The sequence below is a fragment of the Leuciscus leuciscus genome, assembly GCF_965113295.1.
Source record: "Leuciscus leuciscus genome assembly, chromosome: 1".
NCBI lineage: Eukaryota > Metazoa > Chordata > Actinopteri > Cypriniformes > Leuciscidae > Leuciscus > Leuciscus leuciscus.
The window spans coordinates 50,562,067-50,580,335 of NC_138725.1; the positions used below are offsets into that span (position 1 = coordinate 50,562,067).

At 34.6% G+C, this 18,269-nt stretch overlaps 1 gene segment (V, D, J or C); it reads left to right on the top strand.

The window, feature by feature from the left end:
* The window catches only part of LOC309475875 (Ig mu chain C region membrane-bound form-like), a 178,512-nt gene that overhangs the window by 49,627 nt on the left and 110,616 nt on the right, over positions 1–18,269 (top strand). Inside the window, exons 2-3 of the C gene segment in view lie at positions 15,476–15,530; positions 17,124–17,423.

The window sequence follows — 18,269 nt, forward strand, 5'->3', positions numbered from 1 at the left end:
ACAATTATACCCATTTATGAGAGTTTTTGGCTTAAACATCCTCTGTATAGTGAGCATTGTTTTGTTGTATTGTGTATGTTACGAATGAGAGGCATAAAACATCACATTAATGAGATGCATAAAATACAGTGTTTGCACCCACCCCCACCCCTCCTGTCAATCAATTTGAGCTCAGTATTGTGTTTGACAAGTGTTTTATACTTGGTCATTTTAATATATGCAAAACTGTTCAGTTTTTCCACCCCTCTGTGTGTTTAAAGAGAGACGTTTATCTCCCAGTGGAGGAGAGAACTGAAATCAGCATAAATCATGTTCCCTACATCTCTACTGCTGCTTTTGGCAGCAATGACCCGTGAGTGTCTTTATCAGCAAGTAATATAAAACAGATATTTGGGCACCAACTGTATAATTTAATTGATGTATGTTTTGTTATTCTCTTTTGACAGGTGTGGAATGTAATATTATCCTCACTCAGCCAAACTCTATAGTTCTGCAGCCAGGAGACTCATTTACTCTCAAGTGTGAGGTGTCTGGATATTCTGTTACCGATGGTAGTTACGCAACAGCCTGGATACGACAACCTGCAGGAAAGGCTCTGGAGTGGATTGTGCACATATGGGGAGGTGGAAGCATATACAAAAAAGACTCATTGGCAAACAAGTTCAGCATCTCTAAAAGTGACTCCAGCAACACAGTGACTCTTAATGGAAAAAATCTACAGTCTGATGACACAGCTGTGTATTACTGTGCCAGGCGACCACAACATGAGAAAACAGTACAAGCACTGTACAATAACTACTATAACATCCAGTAGCCTATCTGTTTCTAAATCTCATTCATGGTTATATAACCACCATTCTATTATCACATATTTTGTGTTCGAACTATCTCTTTAATGATGCCTAATGCTTTTTTTATTGAGTGTATTTTGTCCAGCTCTAAGCTAATAAAATTACATTTAAGCCATAAATACAAGTCATGAAACTAGATGGATGTAAACTCAAGATTCATGTAATGTTATTCCTTGCCTGCATAATGTTGTTCCTAGCTCTCTGATCTCTTTGTGATAACGAGCCTATATGCAAACCACAGTTGCAAACACTTTATGAAAGCATTTTCGGTCACAGAAGCTGAAGCTACAAACTCATATCCTGATTTTCCTCAGTTGATAATATGCAAATGTTCACCATCCACATGAATAAATAAGAGTGTCAGTTCCTTCGAGTATCAGTCACTAGGACAAAAGCTGTGTGGATGTCCTGTCTGATTCGGAAATCAATCATGAGTCAAATTCTACTTGTTTTATGTGCCTTTGTGCCATGTAAGTGGATTCATTCAGTCACATCAGAAAAGTGAATATTTCTGTTGCTGACTAATTATTCAAATATTTATATAGTTAGAAACAGATGAAATGAGACTGGAAGTTTGGAATGACTGACTGATGTTGTTAATGTTGTCTTTTACAGATGTTTCTGGCATCTCACTGACCTCGTCTCCTGCACAGATTAAAGCTCCTGGTCAATCAGTCAGGTTGTCCTGTCAGATCTCTGGATATGCCCTCAAAGACTATGGCACAGCTTGGATCAGGCAGCCTCCTGGAAAAGCCATGGAGTGGATTGGGATCATATGGGGCAGTGGATCAATAAACTCTGGAAATTCCTTCAAGAGTCGCTTCACTATTTCCAGAGACACAGACCAGAATGTGCTGTACTTAGACATCAGCAGCCTGCAGACTGAGGACACAGCTGTGTATTACTGTGCAAAGACAGACACAGTGGCTCAGCCTAATGTGAGCAACTGACAAAAACAGATCTGTAGATCATCAACACAATGATCAACACACTCAATACCTGCTTGCTCACGATCATATTCAGACATATTACCACACAGACATACCAAGTGGACTTAATGTTATGACATCTAACATTATTGTTTTGAGTCTGTGAAACAAAATACTGTTTGTTGTTATGTTTCGGTTAAACAATAAATATAACTTGTATTAATATATTACTATCATTTATATTAATAATAAAACATTTATAAAAGTTTATTGTAGAAATGTATCACAATACTAATATATATTATGGGTGTTTCTGCAACTACGGGCACTTTCAAGTCCCAGTGGTGAAATTTTTGATTTATGTTAAAATTTGTCATTTGATGCTTCACAAATATAAACATCGTGTCAATTCACACCTTCACATAAAAAATAATGAATAAATAATATGATTTAATGTAAAATTATTAGCATTTATAGGTCCAAACTCCATTTTTGCTCATGTCCCACATCCGTGGTTTCAATGTTGAGATACTTAAAATGATCTCATTCTTTTACAATATGACATTATTTTAAATGAATTAGTTTGATATACATATGACTTTACACCATCTTAAAGTCTTTTTTTTTGTTTTGTTTACTGATTGTTTATATGATTTTTTTTTCATCTAAATAAACCTGTCCCACACTTTTGAGTCCTTACCACAACACTGAAAAAGACTCTAAATATGGCATTTCTTCAAAGCCAAACAAACTAGTTTCTATGGAAACAGAAATTAGCATGTGAGCACATGTCTGATAGATTGGCCCACCTCCATTAGGTCACTCAACAAGATCCAGAAAAAATAAGATAAAGATCATCTTTTCTTCTTAAGTATTTATTGTGTGTCCTTACCATTAAGTTTAGTAATTGTGTATTTTGAATTTCATTTAAAAAAATATTTATATTACTGTTGAATACATATATTTGGTTGTTAAAAGTCAAAACTGATGTATCAGACCTTGCTAGCTGCCAGTTATCTGCAATATTAGCAAAAATTTCATTTCCACAGCACTGTCAAGGTTTATATTGTATATTACATTGATCAGCCACAATATTTAAACCACTGATAGGTGTGGTGAATATAATTTATTATATCAGTACGATGGTACCTGTCAAGAGGATATATTAGGCAGCAACTGAACAGTCAGTTCTTGAATTTCATGAGTTGGAAGCAGAGAAAAGAGTAAGTGAAAAGATCTGAGTGACTTTGACAAGGGCCAAATGGTGATGGCAAGACAACTGCATCAGAGCATCTCCAAAACAGCAGGTCTTGAGGGGTGTTTACGGTCTGTAGTGGTTAGTACAAGAGGTGCAAGGAAGGACAACCGGTGAACAGGGTCATGGACGCCCAAGACTCACACATGCACATGGGGAGCAAAGGCTCGCCTGCCTGGTCCGATCACACAAAAGAGCTAAAAAAAATGGCTGAAAAACGTAATGCTGCCCATGATAGAAAGGTGTCAGAACACACAGTGCATAACAGTTTGCTGGTTTGCAGCAGAACAGACAAAGTCCTATGATGACCCCTGTCCACCACCGAAAGTGCCTACAATGGGCATGTGAGTGTCAGAACTGGACCACCCAACCAAGAGACAGCAGCAGGATGCATAATGGGAAGAAGGCAGACCGGAGTGATGCATAGGGCAATGTTCTGCTGGGAAACTTAGGGTCCTGGCATTCATGTGGATGTTACTTTGACACGTATCACCTACCTATGATTGTTGCAGACCATGGCAATGGTGTTCCCTGATGGCAGTGGCCTGTTTCAGCAGGATAATGCACCCTGCCACAATGCAAAAATAGTTCAGGAAGGGTTTGAGGTACATGACAAAGCATTGCCTTGGCTTCAAAATTCCCTGTATCTCAATCCGATTGAGCATCTATGGGATGTGCTTGATGAACAAATCTGATCCATGGAGGCACCACTTCACAACCTGATAACACAGGACACATACGGAGGTCTTGTAGAGTCCTTGCCTTGGCATATCAGAGCTGTTTTGGCAGCATGAGGGGAAACTACATGATATTAGGAAGGTGGTTTTAATGCTGTGGCTGATCAGTGTATATTGCAAATATTATTGTAAACTAAATATAAATATGTCATTTTTGCAACCCTTGATGATACCAGATTAACCTACAATACAATGACAGAAGATGGGTAATGAGAAAAGACCCAAACAGATATGAAGAGTTATGGAAAAAGAGCATTAAATAAAAAAATAAAGACAGTGGAGGATAAACAAAAGAAACCAGAGGACAAAACAAAATACTGAAGGCCTCAAATTAAGTTTGTTGTTACAATATACATTAGTATTTGAAACAAGAAAATCTTTTTGTCCCAGTCTTTTCTGCAATACCTCTGCTTTGACAAAATACCTTCTGTTTTTATCTGTTACTGTTTTTCTCTACAGTAACCTATTGTTAAGGTTACATTATTAATATGTGGCATTAACATTGTGTCCTTACCGATACAAACTGCCATTACCGCAGCAATGATTTATTTTTATTATTAATCAGATTTTTGTTTGCAAAAATAATTTTAACACTTCAGTAGTGTTTAACACATTAAAATGATAATATTTGTCATAAAAAGCTAAATGTTTTATCTTTGGCATGTATGAAAGCAATTGATATCTAAGGTTAACATCAACATTTTCCACGGCATAAAGAAAATCATAAAAACCCCTAATTTTTAATTAATTTTTAATATTAGTTTTTACAAAAATGGACAAATCTTGAAAGTAACTATGTAAATGTATACATTTTTTATAGAAATTAAAAAAGAAAAGTGTTTCAATTTAACGTTATTGTAATGTTGCGGTAAGGGCATTTTGTAAAAAGAAGAGATGAAAACCATAAAAAATAAATATGTTCCAGATTAAAATCTTAACGACTACATTCAGTTTTGGGTACATCTTTTAATGTATTATGGACTGTGATGGTTAAAATCGAAATTCATAGGGTTTTATTATTTAAAATTTGGGAGAGTCAAAAGTGCCCATAGTTGCAGAAAAACCCATTATATAATATAGTGCACAATAGCAGCAGAGCTCCACAAGAGGGAGTCATTTACATAAAATGAAACATTACCTTTTTCTGAAGACTTAACATAATTATCAAAAAATAATTTTATTACATTGTCACATTCATTCTCAAAAATAATCAAAAACCAGCATACTGACATCGTTTAAATGACACACAAACAGCTAAACTTGAGTCCACAAAAAACAATTCTGTACTAAGTAACTCCTCCTCCTCTCATAAATAATAATCATATTATAAAGGGCATGTGAAAGCAGACTATGCAAATGTGCTGTTATACCTCTATATAACACACAAATCCAGCTCACTGTTCACTGTCCAGTGAAATAATATGAGCAGCATTTACATATAGCAAAAGTTTCGACAATGGTGTCAAGGAGCATTTGCCATTTCATCTTTATGTTGATTGTATCTCAACAAGGTAATTTTGACATTTGTGTTATTCTAGCAAACAGCACTTTGATTGATGGAAGCTCACTGTTAATATGATTTATGTCATTTATGCCACAGGTATCAGTGGTGATGAAATTCGATTAGATCAGTCCTCTGCTGTGATAAAGAGACCAGGAGAAATAGTGAAGATCTCTTGTAAAATATCTGGTTTTACAATGACAAGCTATAACATGCACTGGATCAGACAGAAGCCAGGGAAAGCTCTGGAGTGGATTGGGAGAGTTGACTCTGGCAGTAGTTCTAGCTCTAATTATCTTATTTACGCAGACTCTGTGAAAAATCACTTCACTATGAGTGAGGACGTATCTCAAAGTACACAGTATCTTGAAGCCAAGAGTCTGAGAGAAGAGGACACTGCTGTTTATTACTGTGCTCGAGAGTCACAGTGACTCCATCTGTTGAAGCAGCTCTACAAGAACCACAGAAAGAAAATACCAGTTAGGCTATGATTAATATTTTAGCTATTATTATATTCTCTCTGGTTTTTGAATTCAGATGCTTTCTTGTTTATATCTGAAATCCAGTCATCATTTGCACGGCATTGAAAGGACAGAGTTTACTGATAATGGAGATTGCAGTTTTTGATCTTTATACTCTCATTTATATTTACTTGTTTCATTTGATACAATATTGTCTCTGTAACTCCAGGCCAAAAAGTGATTAGTTCGTTCAAATGTACAGTACTCTTGCTTTAATTCCTGTAGTGATGCTAAAACATAAGCAAAGCCAGATCTGTCAGTGCCAGCAAGTGCTCAGTAACAACCTCCACTCTCAGTCACGTCCTGAAATGCCAAAACATCTCACTCCATCCTCTTCACTAACCTCATTTAGCCAGGCCCTCATCAGGATATCACACAAGCACCAGTCCTCCAGCAACATCATAGACCTACAAGCAGCTAGCTGAGAAATAACTTGAGTGAAATGAAAGGTATTTCCAGGTCTGTGACATTCATGACACTTGCAGTGTTTAATGAGCTTTGATGACTGCAGATCTGAAAACAATTGACCATTAAAAAGAACAGCTGAACATCAGTTCACAAATAAAATATACATGATGAAATTTGTGAATGCGTTATTTTTTTAATACATTTAAAAATGCTTAAAAGCACTAACTTGATGAGAAATATACTTAATTTTAATAAACAGAATAATAAACATTCAATTGTTTTCTTAATATTGTAAGTACATTTTCTTTAACATGAAGAATATGTCAATATTAAGTGTAAATTCAACATGAATTTACATAAAAACAGTTCGAGATTTTGCCTAATTTCAGAACACCACTGTACACCACTGACCCAAACCATCATCTTTACGTCACTTGGTGACTGCTACAACTATTACTGTTATGATTTCCCAGAAAATCAACCAGAAACATTATAATTATAGTTTCAATATCACATTACCATTATTAGACAAAATGAGAAAAACACAAATACTAAAACTGTGATGATATGTAAACAAACCTTTATAAATACAAATAATTTTATAGGAAACCTATTTATAACTGTGCTATAAATCTGTGCTATAAATTTAATCAGTAGCCTACTTAAGTTGCAGTGCAGCTAATTATCATCTTATTCTTTTTATTTGACAGTTTTGGGGTGATAATGGATAATCTCTATGTTACTCTATAGTCTATAGAGAAACAATTGCTCTGTATATTGCGGTCATCACATTGTTCTATTTCATTTATTATTAATTTTCATTATTATCACATTGATTTTCCATGTTTTTCTTTGACCTCTTGAAGAATCAGTCATTCTGTCTGGTTTCTCAATTAGCAGCTATCAGTGCTCAATTTAATCTTGCATCACACCAATATGAATTAAGCATGCACATTTTAAAAGATATGCAAGATAAAAAATTAAAACCTTTCCAAAAACACTGGCATAAAGCCCGTCATATGAAAATGTCATAATAAATAAACTATACTGACCAAATAAATAAATAATTAAACACAGAAAATCTACAAAAAGACTATTGGGGAAAATGTGCTGAAGGGTTGACTCACATTCTGTTCATAGGTCAATTTAAACTAGTTAGTCTAGTCACTAAATCATTTTTGAGTCTTACATTTTTTTACACTTCTTTTTTTCATGCTATACTCAACATTCAAATTAATCTTTCCCTCCCTCTTATGATTGGCATATAGACTTATTCATCTCTGTGTTTCATGTGGTGTTCAGTATTTCAGCTCAACCTCTAAGAAATCATGTTCTGTATATTTTTTGATACTGGTAGCTTCATCCTGTGAGTTTTCTTTGTTATTATAACTATACTGTTAAGGACACTGATTGCAAAAAATATGATAATAAAAGATAAGAGTAGCGCAAGGTTTAAAACTGATTAACATTGAGGGCAGCACAGCATATTTTGTTTAGTTTAAAAGACCCTCCCTTATTCAAATGAAGTTTGAACTGTACAGTCCATTCTCTGTGTAATAAATGCTTGGATTTTTAAAAGCTTCTTCACACACCAGAAACATAATTTGGTCTGCATTGGTCTTAGAGGATGATGAACCTGAGTTATTTTACTCTCTTTGTACTGGTTTCATGTAAGTTTAAATCCAATCTCAATAATAAACTTTCTGAATATAAATATTTAAATCCAATTCTGTTTTAATTATGTGAACATTCTGTCTTAGTTCCAGAGGCACATGGTCAATCACTGACCTCTTCTGGCTCTGAGGTAAAGAAACCTGGAGAATCAGTCACACTATCTTGTGTGGTTTCTGGACTCTCCCTTAGCTACCTGCACTGGATCCGTCAGAAACCAGGGAGAGGATTGGAGTGGATCGGCCGCATTGATAGTGGCACTGGCACTATTTTTGCTCAGTCTCTGCAGGGCCAGTTCTCCATCACCAAAGACACCAGCAAAAACATGGTGTACTTGGAGATAAAAAGCCTGAAGACTGAAGACACAGCTGTTTATTACTGTGCAAAAGAGTCACAGTAAGACAAAAGACTGCAGCGCCAATCAAAAACAGAAGTGCAGTCACATATGACTAGATCATGTTACATCCCTGGTAAGTTGCTCTGTTTGTAGATTCTCTTCAGCTACATTTGCCACTTTCCTACATTTAGTAAGTTTTGTTACAATAGGATACATAAAATATGCAAACTAAATCACATGAAGAACATACAAATATGCTTATTCTGATGAGTTAACGAAGGAGCATGTTGAACACAATATATAGGCAACTCTAGGAAAATTAAACATCATATTTCCAAATAATTTACTGCAAGCATAAAAATTAAGTCTTTTTTTATGTTTGTTCGACTAAAAGTTTTCATTTGACTGAAGCATGATTTTATAGTCCCAAAATAGTATTAGAACATTCCAGTACAGAGCTGTCTTTCTCTTTATATTTGAGCCACTGGATGGCACTTTAAGTATGTATTTATTTATTTTTTTTCTCATCACAATCCATTCATTAACACAAAAATACCTCCACTTCTCCCAGTCTGCATCAAATTTAAGACCTCAAGAGATAACAGCAAGAATAAGCAGTTTCTTTGGATGTGCAGCCTGAAAACTAAAGACAAAAACAACAACAGCTATAAACATTAATCAATCATCAAAGCAAAATATATAGGTGGGGAATATAAGGATTCCCCTATGCTGCGGAATCATAAACCCTAAACACATCAGCAACATTGTTTAATATAATTTAGTTTGCTCAAGACAACTCGGCTAAATTGTTAACATTTGGGGGAATATTTTTGGTCTAATATGTTTGTATGAACATATTTCTCATGTGTAACTGATCTCTAGTTCAAGCTCAAGCATGCTGCACAATTTTATACAATGTTATGTTGTCACCTGTATGTAAGATTTCAACTTTGTTTTTTGTAATATAACAGGAAATTATGAGTAAATGGCACAACAGAATCTTACGATTCTGTGTGTGTGTGTGTGTGTGTGTGTGTGTGTGTGTGTGTGTGTGTGTGTGTGTGTGTGTGTGTGTGTGTGTGTGTGTGTGTGTGTGTGTGTGTGTGTGTGTGTGTGTGTGTGTGTGTGTGTGTGTGTGTGTGTGTGTTGTATTTTTAATCACCCTTAACGCTGTTATGCTATATGTGAGACCTTTATTCACACAGCTATGGCTCCAAGACTTCGATTACTCTAAACCCTCTAAAAAAATCTATTTCTATGAAAACTATGTTATTTGGCGGATAACCCCCACTCCCAGAGGATTGTTTTATAAACTGTTCAATGTCTAACCAATGACTAACCTAATCTAAATCATCTGCTGTGTGAACTTTTTTTTCTGTGTAGCTTTTTCTGGCAGGTTTGACAATGGAAATGCTACAGTATGTAGTTCTGCTGATGGTTATTTTATGTAAGAAACTCCAATTCATCCTGAATTATTACGGTCATCTCACTGTTCTATTAGCCTACTGTAAATCATTCCTGTAGCGTAGAACATGGTGCTTTAGCAATGCCCGTGGATTTATTTCCCAGGAATGCATGATAAAATATGATAAAATCTGTATATCCTGATAGCAGTTTAAGTCACTTTGAATATCATGCAATAACTACTCAAAAATAAATTGTATTTCATAATATTGTACGAAATGTTATTAAAATTATTATTATTAAATATTACTAGAAATGTGAAATTATCAAGCAACTGTTCCTCTTAGGGTAGCCTACATATTTACTTTTTTTTTTTTTTTTTAAAGTCAAAACAATGATGAAGATAACAGCGAAGCCTGCAAACCCGTATATAAACGCTAGAGGGCGAGAAAACAACATCTCTTTTTAAAAAAGAGATTGGCTTTAGGCAGCAATAATATATGATAGGCTATTATACAGACCGTTTTGTTTGTTTGTTTTTATGGGGACTTGATATAGATTTTTTGTGCATTTTACCCATTTAGGTTTTTTTTTTTACTGTTTTAGGAATTTGATCAATTGACTATCAGTAGTCCTGGAATGTTTGTTCGATTGTGGAAAAACGTGAAAATATGCACTTTTTAAACGCGAATGTGGTTACTTTTTTTAACAGAATTTGTCAAGAATGACACATGACGTGCTCGCGCATGGTTTTTGCACTTGTGTGTGTCACTGTGACTACTACGGGGGCACGGTGATAAAGCCCCATACAAAAACTGTACGGATAAAACCCATGACATAGCCTAGGCTATTTATAACAATTATGGAGAGCCAGATCCGTGTACATGCATGATTAAATGAATGATCTAATAAGAAATGTAGTCCAGGCTATTAACTCTTTATTTTTAGGCTATGTATTATTCGTTTTCGGCATATTCGGCAGGTCCTTCAGTCATGATAGAAACATTATTTTGTCAGGATTCGGAATTCGGTCTGGGTTACTCTCTGTCTTGTAAATATTAAAAATAATGCATTTCAACTTTTGTAATGCACAAGGAAATTGGACAAATAAACATGGTTGATATAAGCAATTACATTTATGAATTGAAAAAACACATTCCTCGAAACCATCACCCACTTTCTCAAAACCTTAAACACAAAACCAAATCTTTAAACTACATTACAGAACATCTGACTCTTCTGGCAAAATCAAACAATTACTGTAACTCAAAACAATTTTATCTGTGCTCAAAATCAAATAATGCTTTCAGATCTTACATCCAGTCAAAAATATAAACACTACAGATCATTTATTAGACACTAAATTACAAAAAGGAGAACACCGCATCCAAAGCATGCAGTTACAGATTTTTTTTTTTTTATATATATTGTAACAATTACTAATTTAGCAATTTAAGTAAATAAGTATAGTAATCGCAGCTTAAGTTGTAAGGTGAATACATTTTACAGGCTATGCACTGCAAGTAGCCTATAGTATTGTACTGCATATTGTATAGAACTGAATGTCTGTTACTGTATTCAGCACTTGCATAGGCCTACTGTAAAAATACAGTAGTCCAACTGCAAAAGCCCAAAAGGTCAACGAAATCTCTAAATGAAAAACATGTTACAGAACACTCAAAAGACTTGTGCAACTGCAAAATTAGTCAGTGAGGAATTCATTCTGCCTCAACATCACATCTTTGTGCTGGGTCCTCATAGGCAATGTATCTTGGCAGGCAAAGGGGAAAACCCTACACTGTAAAAATAAAAGGTGCCTGGAGGAACCTTTTGGGGTTCTTCACTTTGCCACACCGGCGGAACCGTCTGTAGATCCTCTAGGCACCCTTTAAAAAGGGGCGGTTCTCTGAGGAACCACACAGGTTTCCTGAGGAACTCTTATATAAGGCACTGTGTGGAACCACTGTGGGTGCCTCCAGGAACCAAATTTCAATTTTATTTTATTTGTATTAAATTAATTTCATGTTGTTACTATGGTTACCACCATTAACTTCTATTATAATAAACAAACTGAACCAAATACAAAATAAGAATTGTTTATTACATATTTTAGATCCATTTTAATACATACACTTCCATGCACTTGAAAAAAAAAGCTAGTAATAGATTAATATCAATGAATACACACACACACAAAAAAAATCGTATAATACATAAGTAACATGAATAATCAACCATGTGTATACAATAGGCTACACAAGAAAAGACATCTCATCAAAATGCATGGAAAACACATGTTCCATGTAATAAATCAATGTAAAAAATTACAATTTTGACTAATTAAAAATGTCCATCTTCACTTAATTTTAAAACATGTGTTTCAGTCCGCTTGTTAAGTCTGACGTCACTGTTTCCAAGTCCAAAAGCTCTATCAGATGCCAAAAACAAACAACAAACAGTGCTAATATACACTCATTGTGCTGTAATATTCCTGAAAATTAGGATCCTAACCTTTATCTTTATTCCGAAATCTCAGATGGTTAGTTATTCAGCTATTTTGAATCATAAAATGTTGAAGTCTGGGATGCCGTGAGACTGGAGACTGTAATGTACACTATGCCTTTTGAAAAGCTTAAATGTGTGACTTGAATCAACAGTTCCCATAAATGGTTGTTGAGTATTCTCAATATCTAGAAACAAGATAGAGAAAGTAGAAGTAGAGGTTTCGACCCGGAAACAGAATTCCTTATGTCACAACAAGCAGAAAACATTTTCCATTTTAACAGAGTTAAGGTGCAGTAAAATGATCTGTTGTTCTGTGAATGTTCACTGGTGAATTCAGTCATTTCAATAAGAATCCACACGATCAGCAATTTTGTCTTTTTGCCTGTGTAATTTCACGAAATTCACAAATGTGATGCACCTTTACTCGCTGCAACATAAAATGCAATCAATTATAAAATCTTCACAAGGGACACGTGAGGTACTTAACGAGTTAGAAAAGTGAAAAGGTGCATCAGCTTCATTTTCTGTTTGCTTTTCCTCTTTTCTGGTGGATGGTCCAGACACTTCAGTGATTTTCAGGTATACAGGAGGATTTTTATTCTTGATCAAACTTGTATTTCAGCTTACCAAGATCCCTGCAAAGTACAAAATTTACTGTTAGTAAGGTTATTAAAGTTATTAAATAATTTCCCCAGCCTTGTGACGTTCCAAACCTGTTTGACTTTCTGTCTGTGGAACCCGAAAGCAGATCTCAGGCATAATGCAACCCGTCACCATTCAATATCACTGCATGAAACACAAGCATACATTTTTTTTGTAATTCATTCAAACTATTCTTATGTACACTTGTCTAGTTCAATTCAATGCAACAATTTATGTAAAAATGGTTAAGCTCCAAAAATGTCCCAGAAAAGATCCTAAAAATAGTCAATGAGTTCACAACTCATGTGTTATGGGTTGTGTTGTAAGTCTTCTGAAGTCATATAATAGCTTTTTCCTTTTTTTTGTCGAAAAAGACTAATTCAGGGTTCAAATGTCTTATATTCAAATGCATATGATTAAGGTATAGCCTATAAAAAATGCATAGCATTATTAGCTCCAAACCTGTGATATAATTTTTCTGAGTAACATGAATGAGATTTGAGAGCATGAGGGAAGATTTTCAGAGAATAACTTATTTAAAAAGTACACAGTCAAACAATACAATTTCACACAGAGAAAGTTCATAGTAATAAAGTACTTGCATGTGGTGTATAGGTAACTTACTGTAATTCAATGTTGCCTCTGAAAGGTTGTTCTGGGGAAACAAAAGAACAAAGCTGATTATTCACAACATAATATTTATTGACCAGTAAATGGCTTTAAAATGGTATGTGAGAGAATGAGGGCACCTGTAGTAAGTAAAGCTAGGCTAAACAAAAACAGACCAAACTATATTAACCTGCTTTTGTTATTCATAACAAACGCCAATGACGACAGCAGGAATCAGCTAAATTAGTTAGGCTATCTCAGCAATTTGAAGACACAGTTTTACAGAATATGTTGAATTGAATGACTAAATCAATCTAAGACAATAAGTCAATAATTTCCATTTGTTCATTAACTTACGTTAGATCAACGTAGTTAGCATCGCGGCTAAAACCTTCATACCAGATACTGTGCAATAAAGGGTAAACACTGTAAAAAAGTAGTAATGTATAATCAATTTAGTTTATATATATATGTGTGTTTGAATATATAGTGAGTTGACTCTGTATTTATATTTATTTGGCGAGTTTACAAACCTTGATCGGAGAGCGGAGAGCCGATCAAACGGCGGAAGCTTTGATGAGAGGACGGAGCCGTTACCCGATGACGTGGGTCAGCTGAGCTTTGTTGCGCGCGAGCAGCGCGAGCATCACTGAAGCGACGACAGTAGAGAAATAGCAGCAGTTTCGTGACAGAATAAAACCTTTCTCCTCCTAGTTCTTCTTCTTCAAATAATAATTTATGAAGAAGTAGGTAAAAATTATTATTTTATTACTATTATTTATTCAATAATAATTAATGAATTCTTCTTATTAATATTATTATAATTTAGTGTTGTTGTTTAAGGTTTAAATTAATCAACAAAATAGGCCTATAGATACTAAATAAATGTAAGCTACCCAGGTGAAAAAGACGTAGGCTACTGTTAAATGTATTAAAAATGCATTAAAGTATATTTGTATTGTAGGCCTACTAAAAACACACTCAAGTACATTTTTAATAGTACGTCTTTTTTCACCTGGGTATGTAGGCTGTACTGAATCAAACTTAAGTAGCCTATAATAATAATAATAGGATAATAATATTCTCATTCTGGCCTCACAGAACCATTAGGTTCCTCCAGATGCTGGCTTTAACATAAGAGATCTTCCAGGAACCACTTAAATGTTAAAAGATCTTCCAATAACCCTTTTATCGCATTCAAGTTCCTCTATTTTCCCCCAAAGCACTTCGAGGTCTCATGGTAATGAAAAGGTGACTCCAGAACCTCTGAACTAAATACAAAGGGCTTAAAGGATCCCATAAGTTCCAGCAAGAACCTCAAAGAATGTCAATGCTCCTCCAGTAACCCTACTATAGGAGAAAGAGCTTTGAGGCACTTAAATTACATTTTGAAGTTCCTTGAGTATCCGACAGGATATTTGAGGCTCCTTTAGTTTTTACAGTGTATGTGCTGGATTTAGCCTTGACAACAACCGTCCACACCTCGCTTTTTCTCGTCCTCATCCTCTTCCTCCTCTCGCTCTCAGATTGTTTCCATCTATTGTTGGTATCATTATTCAGTCCACCTGTGCACTCTGAACTGGCTCACATTTTGTACAATTGGTTTGATCACATCATTAGAAATAAGTGTGGACAATTTTGAGTCATTTTGTGTAAACGATGACAACTGTGTTTTGGCCGATTTTGTTAACTTATTACCAACACTTTTTAGTCAGAGAAAAACATATCATGGATAATTTGACAATAAATTACGAAATAAATCAGGTTTTAAGGTTGGTTAATATGGAAAAGATCGTTTGTGTTTTTGTGTAGGCCTACTGAAGAAATTAAAAGTATCACTGTGATGATGCCTTTGACTACTGGGGGAAAGGCACGTCTGTCACAGTGACATCTGGTAAGAAAGAATCCTCTCAATAATCTTGGCACGTTTTAAATATTTGGCTTCATGTAAATGTCCGTTTCTAGTCCGGTTTGGCTAAGGCTAAATAAAAGTCTAAATAGTTCAATCTGTGGGTTATATAATAATAAATGAAAGCTACTTGTTAAGAGGTAAACATGTTGATATAGCTGCTATTTTTGTACAATATCCCCTGGTAAAATGTCAGTGTGACAATGCTTTTGCCTACTGGGGGAAAGGAACAATGGTCACTGTCTCGTCAGGTAAGAAAAATATTCACCTATCAAATCAAAATCTAATTTAAGTAGCCTACGATAAATGTGTGCGCAGTTATTCTGTCGAAAAATTTTTTTTTACATTAAAGCAACATTTCAATGTCGAGATTTTCTTGTTATGCGATTAGACAATTAAAATCAGGACATATAGTCTAAAGTAATTTAGAAACGCAAATATTCAGATTATGAATAATTAAATACGAAATAATTGTATTTGTGCATTCAAATAAAACAAGGAATTGGCTACAGGTCGTTCAACAGAGACTCTGAGCGTTGTATTTTTATACTGCACTGTAACATTAAAAAGATACTGTGTAACTGGGCTTTCGACTACTGGGGAAGCGGCACCAAAGTCACCGTAACAAACAGTAAGATTTTATGATTAATTGCAAGGACATTTGTATCGTACAACAATTCACGTGTGTTTTATTATTTTTTTATTTTTTTATTATATCTTTAACAGAGTTTTCTATTGCAAACTGTCTTAATTTAGCTGTTGTCCATTTCATAAGATTTAAAAGAATACATCATTGTATAATATTGTTCATGTTAAAAACGAACAAAAATACAACAGTAGTTATTCTTAAACGACTCCTTTCGTTGTACATTATTCTCTCATGTGTTTCCTTAAACTGCTCAATAGACGCTGAAAACAGCCGGAGCATAAATATAAGTCTAAAAATCTAACTAAACTGTAACGTCTCGTTTTAAATTTATGCACTGATATCCACTAATATAATGTGTTATATTTTAAGTTGTTGATTGCATCCCGATATTATTAAATAATATTAATATAATAATAATAATAATAATAAACTGGCATAGCTTACTGATTTATAAAGGTAGCCGTTATCTGTCAATGCATGAAGAGGACAATTGGAGATTTAAATTTTTTTTTTTTGGTTTAACAACCGCTATTCAAGAAATTATTTCTAGCACAATGAAAATAAAATAATAATAAAAAAAAAACCCCGGAACTTTCAGAAGTGCGAGGGGTGTTTGTTTGTAGCATTTTGGGGGGCTATTTATTTTGTAATTATACATTTTTCGTTTTTTCATTTTTTTTTTTCATTTCATAGTTCAAAGTTACAAACTGCTATACAATGCTTTTATTTAAAATTCTCAAATGGTTGGAATTTTTAATAAATTTGTTTTTTAATTTACACTTCATAAGTTAAAAGAACTGTTTAATTTGAAACAAAATGAAAAGTCATTATGCAGTCATTATCCAGTAGCCTAATACATTACTTTTTTTCATTCAAATTAGACCAATTTACTTGTTAAAGTAACTCACTTTAAAAAAAAAAAAAGTTATGAAGAAAAGATGACTTGCCTACTTGCAAGGTATCTAAGCAGTTTATCAACATGGCCACAGGACTCTGATGTAAAGTGAAGATAGCGGTGTAATCTCAATCAATTTTTATTATTTTATTTTTTCATTCATTCATTCATTCATTCATTCATTCATTCATTCATTGGATCATTTGTTCTTTTGGCATGGCCTAATAGTGTTGCATAATGTAGGTCTATATTACGTTATGTTGTAGTTTATTGTCTGAGAAAGATGTAATGTCTCTACAGCTCAACCATCTGCGCCGAAGTCAATCTTCGCCCTGTCTCAGTGTTCTGCTGATTCTGATGGGTTCCTCACCGTCGGCTGCTTGGCCAGAGGTTTCTCACCTGCGGACTCACTCACTTTCAAGTGGAAGGATACCACGAAAGACCTGAATACTTTCGTGCAGTATCCAGCGTTCGGGAGTGACGGAGACTATACCAAAATCAGCCATATGCGTGTGAAGAAAAGCGACTGGAATCCTGAAAACCCTTACACATGTGAAGCGTCAAATTCGAAAGGCACTTTAACAGCTAAAGTTTCACCAGGTAAGTCACATTTCTGAAATGTCTAACATTTTACATGTTAAATTTTTAGCTACTTCATGTGTCTCTTTGTTATTGCTGTTTGTTCAGTGTTTTGTATATTGCTGGATATTGTTTCTTCGTGGAGGCTCATGTTTGAATAGACATTTTAGCACACTCTTATAGTTTTGTCAAATCATTGATTTAATTTTTTTAATACCAGTGAACCTGCTTTTATATTTGTGTCAAGTCAAGCAGTTGTCCTTTACCAAAGTAGTCCAATGACAGTAAATGTTTTACACTAGCTGAGAACAGCAAGGCTAAAGATCTAAAAAAAACATTATACAGAAAAGTACATAATATGCTTTGTCCTTTAGAAATACTTTTTCTCTGACCTCATGCCAGGGAATACAATGGCATATGAGATCTCTTCTTGTTTTATAAACAAAAGATAAAGGAAAAAGAAAAAATATATAAGTTAAATATAAGTATAGGCTACAACATTTAACATTGATGTTCAAACTCAAGAGCAGCTTTGCCTAATAAAGCATGTTGCACTATTTTCTTGCTTTTCATGTCCTCTCTGCTTTCTCCTGTATGTTGCCAGTCCCACCGCCAGATCAGCGTGCAACTGTCGTCTTAACAGAACCTACAAAAATGGAGTTAGAGAGTGGGACAGCAACCTTCTCGTGTTCAGCCCGGCAGTTTTCACCTAAAACATACTCGTTTAAGTGGTTTCTGGATGATAAGGAGGTGACAAATGCGATAGACACCCATGACACAAGTGAGAAGAATGCCTCAGTAACCTTGTATAGTGCCACAAGCATTTTTAAAATCAGTGTCTACAAATGGACGAACACAGACGTCAAA